The sequence below is a fragment of the Pelobates fuscus genome, chromosome 12, assembly GCF_036172605.1.
Source record: "Pelobates fuscus isolate aPelFus1 chromosome 12, aPelFus1.pri, whole genome shotgun sequence".
Taxonomy (NCBI): Eukaryota; Metazoa; Chordata; class Amphibia; order Anura; family Pelobatidae; genus Pelobates; species Pelobates fuscus.
The window spans coordinates 49,747,682-49,760,414 of record NC_086328.1 but is presented as its reverse complement, the minus strand read 5'-3'; positions in this window follow the sequence as shown (position 1 = coordinate 49,760,414).

Here is a 12,733-nt window from a genome sequence, read left to right as displayed (position 1 = left end):
CAGTATATAAAGGTAATTACACTTGTTATGCTAATTATGATGGCATTGGTAAATTCTTGGGTAACTTCTCTAAAGGGTATTGCGCTACCTACAGAAATGTCTCCATGAACTTGTTGCAGTTTCATACTAGATCATTAGGGGATATTTACTGGTTGTGTGGGGATTTACAGCTAAGATCCAGAATGGACAAAGAATGGTGGGGGGAGTGTACTTTGGCTGAAGCCATTATGCCCATACACATTATCTCTGACACACTCCTCAACACCCATGAGTCCAGTCACACTAAGGTTAAACGCGAAGCCCCAGTAAAAGGAAGTTTTGATCCTCATGTTTATATTGATGCCATTGGGGTGCCTAGGGGGGTGCCCAATGAATTTAAAGCAAGAGATGAAGTTGCTGCAGGATTTGAATCACTTTTTGCCATAGTTACCACAAACAAGAATTTAAATTGGATAAATTATATATATTATAACCAACAGTGCTTTGTCAATTATACCAGAGATGCCCTCCAGGGATTGGCCGAACAGTTGCAGGCCACATCCCAAATGGCCTTCCAGAATAGAATGGCCTTAGATATGATCCTAGCCGAAAAAGGAGGGGTATGTAAAATTTTGCCCGACACCATGACATGTTGTACCTACATCCCAGAAAACACAGGCCCTAATGGTAAAGTTACATTAGCCATAGAAAAATTTAATGAACTTTCTGAAGAGTTAAAAAGGAATTCTGGGATAAAAGATCCCTGGGAAAGATGGTTTGGTTGGATGACAGGATGGCAAAAGGCTTTAATGCATATTGGTATGGCAATACTAATTTTTCTTTTTATCTTTGCTCTTCTCTTTTGTTGTATCCTCCCTTGTCTAAGAAAATCCCTCATGAAGACTGTTGACCAAGCGGCACCCACTTTCACACACCTCGAAGTTGCAAACTATCCCTTTTGTTGATAAAGTGCGAGAATTCTAGGAAGGGGCCAGCTTAGGGACAGCATCTGTCAGTGAATGGTAAAGACCCCGTGTGGAGAAGTGGTGGGCAAGCCACCATGGGCCACCCATGGGAGTGAAGTGTTCGAGAGCCATACTGACGATGAGTTAGCCTATTAGGGTCAAATTCAGGGACAGACTTGCACTTTGCATTAACACCTAGCTAGCGGCCATGGGGTTTCTGCGCCTTTGGGTTAACACGTCTTTTGGTACTAACAAATAAAGTTTTATCTCTTAGAATCTAACATTTCATAGGGGGGACTGATGTAGAATTATTAAAAAATCTTGTTGAACTTGTATTGAATTATTGCACTAACTCCATTTTAACTTCATACTGTGACAAATCCTCCATTTTGTCCTCATAACCTGACTTCTTCATTTTAAACCTACATTACATGACAGAATTTCCCAGCACATCTAACACAATGGACAAAGACTGTATTTTCTATAAAGACATGACTAACTCAGGAACTGCTGAATTTCCCCTAACTCGCAACAAAGTATAACCAAGGCCATGAGAACACTGTACTAATGAAATGTTCTATTCATAAGAGAACCTTGCACCTGACCACAAGACCTGACATCACTGACTGTGTAAAATGACGCTCAAGCCCCCCTTTCCACCGAGTAAGCCTTATGCTAGGAAAGATGGCGCTTGAGCCCCCTGTCCCCACCCGTGTCCAGAACAATACCACCTATTGGTGGGTGGACACCTAGCTAACCACTTAGTTTTTGAACCAATTAATTATGTTGATAGGTGGACACTAGTCCAGACACTTAACAATTAATCCAATTAATGATGTGTATTTACTGATATCCTGATAATCAATGATGACGCAAAATGCCTCTTAAAAGGGCCTGCGCGCCCGCTTTTCTGCACTTGCCAATACATTTCCTCGAAGTTATTTTAACCTGAACTCCGTGTGTCAGACTGAATTACTTCAGCGTATATACGCAATTCAATTTTCTTAATTTGGACAGGAACAGATAGACATTTAAACATTTTGGTTTACTGCTAAAAAGTACCATAACATTACTACAACCCTTAGGAGATGCAGAAGGGATTTGAACCTAGTGCCACAAGGCAATATGGACAGACAGGCTCCAAGGCCACATTATCACTGGGACATGCCTGCCAGTCCACTCTTTAACATTTTGTTGGATTTCATGTCAAAACATGTTAAAACAGCAGGCTTACAAAATCACCTGCCATCTGTATAAGGCAAGCATCCTTTTGCAAAGTACTAGGGGAGCCTTTTAAGCAAATGATACAGGCCCTTGCTCACCAATATGTACTTCCCTTGCAATTCACTTTGAGCAGAAAGCTAGTACCATCACTGTACCGTTGTTGTGTGATACTAGTGAAGCAGCAGCTGGCTATGGTTGTAGGTCAATTGGTGCACTTCACCACAGATTTATGGAGTGCTTTAATCGTCTGCATGCCTTCCTTTCCGTGATGGCACACTGGTGTCCTTTACAAGCATGGCAGGCCGGAACTGGATCTGTAGCGCAGCAGGGCTATCAATCTCTCCTGCTACATACTGACTTGATAGATGAAAAGCACACTTCAGCAAACATATTGCATGCAATCAAGCAAATGGTGGGGAATTGGTTAATAGAGCAGGCAGGCACCAATCTTCACATTGGGTTAGTGGACATCAATGGAGCTGCTAACATGGTCAAAGCTCTTTGAGATGATTTGTACACATCCTACATCTTGCAATGAAAGGTGCAATATTGGAAGCCAACACAAAGGTGCAAACCATACTTGAGTGTTGCAGTAGTAGTACTGGGCATTTCCCCCATAGTGTAAGGCTAGGCCAGAAGCAGGAAAAATGATTCCTACATACCATTTATGACAGGATGTCAGCACACAGTGGATATACTGGAATGTATTTTGGAACAACAGAGGGCAATTCATAGGTTATCATTCAAGGTCATCTCCCCACCACTTCATTGGCAGTGACATCCTACTGGAAGGATTGGACAATAATAGGGCATGATAGACAATTTCAGCTGCAGTAATGTCAGGTTGGGATAGGTCATCCCCTGTTCACCTACCTCATAAATTCAAGGGAAAACAGGGAAGCTGTTCCTGGTGACACACCGAATCTCTCCAACTTGATGTTCAGTTTACTACTACTACTTGGCTACTCACCTCTCCGGTCAAAGTTTTCTTCTTTAAAACAAATAAAAAAATATTACATTCTCCTTCAGCTTCTGCTGCTTTCCCTGCTTTCAAACACCTTTCATATCTTTGGCGTTTGGTAGTTGTGAGCAGCTCATAGGGCACTGCATTTTTCCACACAGAAGGATGGCAACTGATGCTTCAGTCTGAATTTGTGGGACATCTTTATTCTTGTCACAATGGAAGGGGTAAATGGGTGGTCAATTGCCCCACGGTGGAAGGGGTAAATGGGTGGTCAATAGACTGTTTTTCTTTCTTAGATAAATCCCCTGTTTTGAACTTAAAATGAGCCATCCTCATAATGCAAGATAGCAAAAAGTTCAAGTTTACAAGCATTCATTTTCTAATACTCTATTTTATATATTTATTTTCATAGGCAGCATGATTCCTTATTTTTTGGCTGCCTGCATGCTTTCCCAAATATTTTTCAGAAATATGTTTATGAAATATTGAATAGTGACACAGCTTCTTTAACTCCTAATTGGCAAAAAAAATAAAATGGAGCAATGGCACTGCAGGGATTTAATCTATACACTAAAACCACTTTATTAAGCTAGAGTTGTTTTAGTGCTTACAATTTCCCTTTAAAGATGGTTATTTCTTCTTGGATACTATACGTGTTTCTAATTCCTTCATTAGTAGCCTGTTAAGAATAAGCAATGGCTACATTGAACTTGCATAGAGTGAATATCCTTTTTAATCATAAATAACATTCACATCATAAATATAACGTTTGATCTCAGTTAACAATTGAATCAAAATGAAGTTGTTATGGTGCCAGGAGATCCCTGTTGATATGTTTCTCAGTAGGTCTTAAGTTTATATCCTGTATAAGTTACACTACCAAAACATATTATCATTAAAAAAAATGTTTACAAAATTTCAACGTTCAAACTATAAGGTTAGTTTACAATGAAGCAAACCCCGTATAAAGTCATAACAAGTAGTGATAAATACTAAGAAGTATAAAAATATAAACCCAGCTTGGTGTTACATCACAAGACCTCCGTTCTTTCTAATTTTACACTCACACATAATAGTTACACAGTTTTATGCTTTAGACTGATGTTGAACATGTTCATGAACAAATGTATAAATCTAAGACCTCATTAGCACAATTGTAGAGCAAAAAGGAGCAGCTTGGTTAGTCCTCCTCTGAATCAAACAGTATTTTTTTTCTCTGATATCATATAACTAATTAGTTCAATGAAATGTTCTTAACCATTGATTTCTAGGTGTCGTAAAAATTAATTTAAAAAAAAAAAAAAAAACTTACAAGAAACAGTATTATGCTCCTTAAGTAATATGTCTTATTATATGACATGCACACCAAAGTCGCATATAGAGAAATAAAACGTAAATGTATTATAGTAAAAAAAAAAAAATCAATAAGCAAAATTTTTTTCCCTTTTTTTTTGTGATTCTCAGCTCAGATTTTAAAATTACGAGTAAAAAAGTATACATTGCACACTTTAGTAAGTCACATAAATCCAAAATTGCAACTTGAAATGTATGTTACAAACATTTTGCACTTTTTTAAGATTCTACATTTCACAAATGCATCTAATATTATGTCTATATTTTTTACATTTCCATTTTCCTTACTGTTATATTTAAGCAGAATATTTTAATTAGTGGGAAAACAAAAGTAATGTACGTCTTCCCTCTTTATTTGTTAAAAAAAAAGACAAACTACATTTGTTCATAGATTAAATTATTATTTTACTTTTTCAAGTAATTGGAAATATATGTTCTGCATGGAGAAAGCTATATTATACTGGATTATATACCGATCAACATAAATATAAAGTATACTTGTTTTCATTTCAACATAAATGCAATTCATTAATACACATTAACATTATAGCACTAAAGTTTGATGAGTAATTTTCTTCCAAGATCATATTTTCTTTTATATATTATAATTTATATAACATATTCAGTACTAACATGTTTCTACCATATGGGCATCAGCAGGGCATTTCAATACCTGGGTGGTTTAATTAAGATCCACCAGGCTACTCAAAGATGGTTTTAAATCCCCTCTCTTTCCTTGACAATGAGTAGCTTTTTTATACTGAATTCACTGGGGACGTGCGCAAGCACTGGGTAATTATTTGTGATAACATACAGCTCCGAGACCCGTGCTGGGTGCAGAAAAAGATGCATATGAAAGGAGGGCAAATAGATGGAAAAGACTATCATAAAAAGGTCAACCTATCCTATTATGCTGCATTCTGGCATTGGTCCATAAAGCTTTCTCGGAGTGAATGACAATTGTTTTGTTTCTTTGGCCTACAGAAATATCTTATTTTGCATTGGTAAGCTGATGGCGTGACATTTTAATTTGAATAATCTATTATACTAGACTGCTAAGATGAGATCTCTCATTATTTCATAACAAAAAAGAATATCCCTACAGTTACTCATATCCACCAATAGCAGCTCAAACATTCATTGACAGTATCATTGAATTATATGTTGTTATGTAATTGACTTTACTTTAAGCTTATATAAACCAAAAGTCAAGTTCTTGTTCAGTTTCTATAAATATATTTGCAAAAGCAAAAAAATAAAAATGTATTTATTTATATTTAATCTTACAAAAAAGTTACTGCTGGAATAAAGGTCAGTTGGCCTGGGCTTCATATTTTGTCCTTTGGGCCGTCTATTCTAGCTTTATCACACAGGGCATGTACAATCTGCTTACCCTATAAATCCAGCCCTATGTATGGAGATGGGTTTACTTGCCGTGGAATACAATGAGCTGCTTAAATAATCAGTTGTGAAACCATCAACATCCCTCAAGCCATCCATAGGTTAATCCTGTAGCATGGCTGAGCTGTCAGCGCTTCACCTTGCTGTGCAGTCTTAGACTTCATGTGGTTAGTATTTTTTCCACCTTTGTTTCCTTAAACTGGTTCTAGCTTCACAGGGTCTAAGTTTGCACTCTACCCTGGTAGTATCAATAAGCTAGATATAGGAGCAAGCTAATTAATGACCCAGGCGAGGAAGCGGATTTTTTTTTTTTTACTGTGAACGCTACACTCCCTTCAAAAATGTATTTTCTTTCTACAACTTTCTACGTAAAAAAAAAAAACAAAACTTTTAACAATTGTATATAATTATAACCTATTCTCACTCTGAGATCAATAACAAAATGGCAATTTCCTCAAAATAGTTTCAAATGCCTCTGGAAGTAGCTAGTAGCTAGACACAGCTGCAAGCTAAACCTAGTCTCACACTAGAATAAATTACCTAGGCTAGTCAAGAGTAACTTTTTCTTTGTTTGTTACACCACACACCTCAAACAAATATTTTCTTTCTCTAAACCAGTGGTAGTCAACCTTTTTTTACCTACCGCCCACTAATGCATCTTTTTGGTTGAAAAAATTTCCTTACCGCCCACCAGTTTTCGCGCAAATGCGGAATATTTTTAAGAAAGGAGGGTGTTTTAAAAAAAAAATAAATGTACGTACATTTATCTTTTTATTTCTACTTAATGCAGGTTTATAAGGTTTTTAACTTTATAAAGTTTCATGAGAAAACAATAAAGTAAATTGAAATTACCTTTACTAGTGATTAATGAGATCCTTGAGGTTGATGCTGCGAGACTAAATATTTGATATCTGGTTCGATTTTCGTAAGGAACAAACGAAGGTCTCTTTCAGTGATATTCAGACGACTTCTCTGTTTGCGCATAATATGATTTCTCATTTGTGCGTCAGCTCATCTCCTCTCCCTCCTCAATTCCCCTCCCCACCTTTTTTTCCCCTTTTTTCTATTTTTTAACCGTCCTTATAGCAATGCCCAGTAGGAAGGCTGAGCTAGGTAGCCCACTTACTATAGTCCACTATAACAGACAGGCACACATACAAGACACACATACAAGACACACACACAAAGACACACATACAGACATACACACAAGACACACATACAGACACACATACGACACACACACACACACAAGACACACACAAAGACACAGACAGGCACACATACACGACACATACATACAAACAGACAGGCACACATACAAACAGACACAAACAGACATGCACACACACATGCAAACACACACATAAGACATACATAGACACACACACACATGCAGACACACAAGACACACATACAATGACACATACATACAAAGACAAGACACACACACACACATATATACAGACAGACACATACACACACACACAAGACACACATACGACACACACAGACATACAAGACACACACACGACACACATACAGACACAGACAGGCACACATACACACCTACAGACACACAAGACACACAAAGACACAGACAGGCACACATACACACACACACAAGACACATACATACAAACAGACAGGCACACATACAAACAGACACACACAGACATGCACACACACATGCAGACACACACATAAGACATACATAGACACACACACATGCAGCCACACATGCAGACACACAAGACACACATACAATGACACATACATACAAACACAAGACACACATACATACATACAGACACACACACACATATATATACAGACAGACACATGCACACACAAGACATACATACAAAGACACATACAGACAGACACACACACACAAGACATACACACACACAAGACATACCTACAAACACACACACACACATTATATTTAAGTCACCCTCCTGTTTCCTACCTTTAAGGTGCAGGAGGGTGACTTTTGCTGGGGTCCAGTGGTGGCTCAGGTGGATGGGAGTCAGAGTTCCCACTCTGACTCCCTCTGCTTCCTCCCGCGCGGCTCTCAGTTTTAGCTGGGAGGAGTGACCGGGGAATCACTTCCTCCCAGCTCTGATGTCATCACAGGGGTCCGGTCGCGCTGTTAAAGCGCCCAGCGCTGACCGGGCCCCCTTACAATCCGCATCTATCGGGTGGCCCTGACAGCATGGGCCACCCGATGGACACTTTGGAAGGCGGCCCCGGCGGTTTGCCGCGCGGGCCGGGGCCGCAAATGGTCACGGCGGTACCCAGTCGCACGGGTACCGCCGGCTCGCGCCCGCCCGCCCGATCAACCTGGAAATCCCTACCGCCCACCTGGAATCCTGAAACGCCCACTAGTGGGCGGTAGGGACCAGGTTGACGACCCATGCTCTAAACAGTAAACTAATACATTTTTTTTTTTTTTAAACAACTGTATTTCGATAGCCTAGGAACAATGACAAAATGTTAATCTTCTATCTCCCACTCAAAGTTGTTTGAAGTGCACCTGGCAGTAGTGAATAGTTAGATACATCTGCAACCTAATCTTAGTCTCATACTAGACTCAATAACCCAGACTGTTTCCCACTCCCACAGTGGCACAGCAAAAGTAAAGTATCACTGCTTGTCGGTCTCCTTCAATAGATGCAGTCTGGAAAAATCCTGCCTAGAAGTATAGATTGTTTGACTGCTTCTTCTTTTTTCCTATATTGATCAGTGGTTACTTGATCTGTGAATAAAATTAAAAATGTAGTGCCTGACCACTAAACATTTATTTACACCTACCAACAACAAAAACAGCCTCTTCTCCATTCTATCCCCTATTTTTCGAGGAATTGCACTGCTAGTCAAGAACCAAACCTAGCATGTTCAGGCTTTCACAAGTTGGTTACCATGAGAATTTGGCACATGTTGTCTTGGAAATCAGAATTTCAGCTGATCACCCAATTGGCTGAATTCAGTTTTTATTTGTTTTGGTTAGGGCTGGATTAACATAAGGGTTGATGGATATCCTGCTCCAGGACCATGTCCAAAACAGGCCGACCAGTGGGTCACAGGCCAAGGCCAATAGGTGAAATCAAAGGATCTTCCCTGCTAGCCCAAAGAGGGAGTTGTGACACTCTCCAGTCTGTTGGGAGATCAAAGGGCTCCCTCACTGGCCAGCCCAGTTCTTCCACAAGTGTTGCTGTGGGTTACCATGGCTATGCTCTGAAACTTTATGTAGCATCGGCCTGAGGAAACAAAAAACATTTTTTGCACCTGCAAGGGGCAAAAAAAATATTGGACCACCAGTGACAAGCATTCCGCCCTCCCTGGCCAAGGTAAGGAAGAGGGAAAGGGAAAGAAATGTAATTTATGCAATATGCATAAGTATATATTTATTTTTTATTGCCCCTATCTCCCAGGAACCAGCTACTTCCTGTAGTTCTTTCCACCCATTACAGCCCCTATTCTCCCACTACATGGACTACAGCTATCCCCCTATGCCCAGTACAGCTATTATCCCTGAGTGTGAGTACTGACCGTGAGTGAGTTTGTGTCTGTTTGTTCCGTGTTTATGTGTGTGTGTGTATGGGTCAATGAAAAAAATATTTTTATGCATTTACATAAAAAGGCCCACCAAATACTCAGCACCAGTCCCACAAAACTCTGAATCTGGCCCTGGTTTTGGGATGTCCAAGAACGTGTTAGAATGTTTTAATTGTACTATGATCATTGCTTGTTTGTATTAAAAAACTATATTGTTATGTTTTAATAAAAATGTATCAATAAAAACAATTTGAAAAGAGTTCAAGCAAGCAAGTTACTTACTCTTGCATCAGCTATATTGCCCCTGGCTCACCCTTTCCAAGATCACACAAATGTGGCGTTTTCGAATATGTAACCTACAGATATATTACACTAATTCATGAGCAAGTTAAAATACAAGGACTGTGCTCTGTCCTGACAGCTAACTCTAAAGCAAACATTTTGCATTTAGATAGCTCAAAGATTTTCTTCAGAAGTAAAGGTTAATTATTTTATTAAAAGCTACCCAAAGACAACCAGACCCGGATCAACTGCTTTAGTACATAAACAACGTCTTATGACTTGAGTAATTAATTTTGACTTGGAACTTACACTGATCAACCACGACATTAAAACCACTGACAGGTGAAGTGAATAACATTAAGGATATCATTACACTGGCACCTGTCAATGGGTGGGATATATAAAGCAGCAAATGAACAGTCAGTTTAACTTTTCAGTTTTCATGTTTTGAAAGCAGAAAAAATGGAAAGCAAAAAGATTGGAGTGAGTTTGACAAGGGCCAAAAAGTGATGGCTAGACGATTAGGTCAAAGCATCTACAAAGCGGCAAGTCGTTTGGGGTATTTCCAGTATGCAGTGGTGCAAGGAAGAACAACTGGTGAACCCACGTCAGAGTCATGGGTGCTCAAATCTGACTGATGCACATGGTTACCGAAGGCCAGCCAGTCTGGTTCGATCACACAAAAGAGCTATGTAGCTCAAGAAAAATTTAATGCTGGCCATGAAAGAAAGGGGTCAGAACACACAGTGCATGACAGTTTTCTGTAGCCGGGTACATGTGCATTGTTTACGTGGGCAGAAGGATGGCAGAAGGATGCACTATAGGAAGAAGGCTGGCTGGTGGAGGCAGTGTTATGCTCTGGGCAATAACCTACACAATATTAGGCGGGTGGTTTAAATATGGCGGCCGATCAATCTATAAGTTTTAAAAAAAATAGATTTTTTTGTTTTTCTTGTAAACAAAAATAAATTCATGTAAATGGGGTTAATATAATCCCCAAATATGAAGTGAAAAACATCAGTAAACATAATGCAATCATGATATAAAATAGAAACTTTACTTGATGACTTGATTTTAGCACAATCAAATTGCAAATAAAATGTTAGCTATTGATTGTCCTATATTTTAACATTCCATTCCTCTCTTTATATTTTCACGTACATATTATATTATATATTGTATTTTTGCTTTCATATAACTCTTGTACACAGGGTGTATACATGCCTGCGGCACCGCTGGAGACAACTATGAGTAAGTACAGAAGTTATCCGTTAGATTTCTCAATCGTCATGTGATTTCAGGAAGTCCGCCATGTGCAGTGGAGGTAAGTTTACAGCATTGCAGCATTATTCACCCAGGTAAATGCTGAGATAGCATTTATGGGAATGAAGGAATGAGGATCTATCAATTGTCCACAAATTACAGTGCCTCTTTAAGTGTATATAAAAATTGACACATGGATAAAACAACATTTTCCAACTATCGGCATAACACATGTTGACATGCCATTTGAAGAAGTTAATTTTGAAAGCTTGTATTGCTCGGTGACCTTCTTTAAAACAATAATGTTACAACAATATCGTTAGCCTTAAATCAAAGCGCCAGGGTGTGTAGGTGTAGTCCAAACAAAGGATAAATGAATACAATAAAGGTTAGATGCCATATCCCAGACAGGCTTTCGCAGTTATTAATTGGGGAGGATGTGACCCTTGCAGAGAAAACTACATAAGGTTTACTAAGGGCAGCATGTATTCTTATAAATAGACGTGCTACTCTGTCAGCTAGGCTAAACTTCCTAAAGAAAATATCTTCAGACATCTCAGATAAAGGGTTATGAAGGGAGCAAAGGTAGGATGTATCTCCAGTCCCTGATCTGTTATGGTTGGCTTTGCAATTGAGGAAACAAAGAGCCAAACGTAGCCCCTAATGGTGCGAATGTCTAAAGGGCTAATGTACACAACAACATCCTTGAGCAAACAGATGTAAAAGGAAACAACCGTACATTCTCTTCTAAGAAATGGTCAGATAAGTAAATATTACAAAAATTAAAAATGTATTTTACCACAAAGCCAGCTTGTTGCATGCTGGGCTATTTGGTTCAATGACAACAGCAGGGTTAGCACAGAAATAAATTATGGAACATTTAGCCAACCTTTTTGCATGGTTTACCTTTTTCTGAGAGAGTTAATCAGCAGCAGAAATTGAGTGAATTAAAAAGTGTTTTTTTTCTTTTCTTTTTAAAAGAGTACGATACAGTACACAGATGAGTGAAAGCACAGTTTTGCGGTCCCATGAGAAGTTGGTACTATGATTTAACTTGCAAATTACTAAAGTCTTCATTCTACCAGCAAAGAAAACGAGCTAATATGGAAGCAATTTTCAGGCCCAACCTACTCAAGGCCTATAAACTGCATCTGTCATCAACTTTGAAAGAGACCAAATAACAATTTTTACAACAAATTAGATAATTACAGTTTTGCAAACAAATGACATTTTCTTCCTAATTACTGAACAAATATTATTGCAATCTAAAGGTTATAAGGAAATAGCCACTTTAGCAAATTTTGTGTCAGACCTCATTGAATGCAAGAAACGAGAAATATGATGAGGCATATGAAGTGCTAAAGCTGACTCTTGTTGCCAGCCAGATGTTTAAAACAACAGCTCTTTTGACTAATTAAGTGTTTATTTTATGTGAAATCAATTTTCAGGAACTTTCCTATAATCTCAAATTTGCTTACAACAAAGCAAATGAATTAACAAGAGGTAAAATAACAAATGAGCATTTTCAGATTACAAAATGTAATTTTTTTTATTTATTTTTTTAACTGGCAGGACATTTGAGCAATTATAGAAATGGGCAAATATTGACAGTTTTACTATAGAGCAAGCTTCCCCAAACTCTGGCCCTCCAGATGTTGCTTAACTACAACTCCCATGAATTCTATTTCATTCATAGAATCATGGGAGTTGTAGTTAAGCAACATCTGGAGGACCGGAGTTT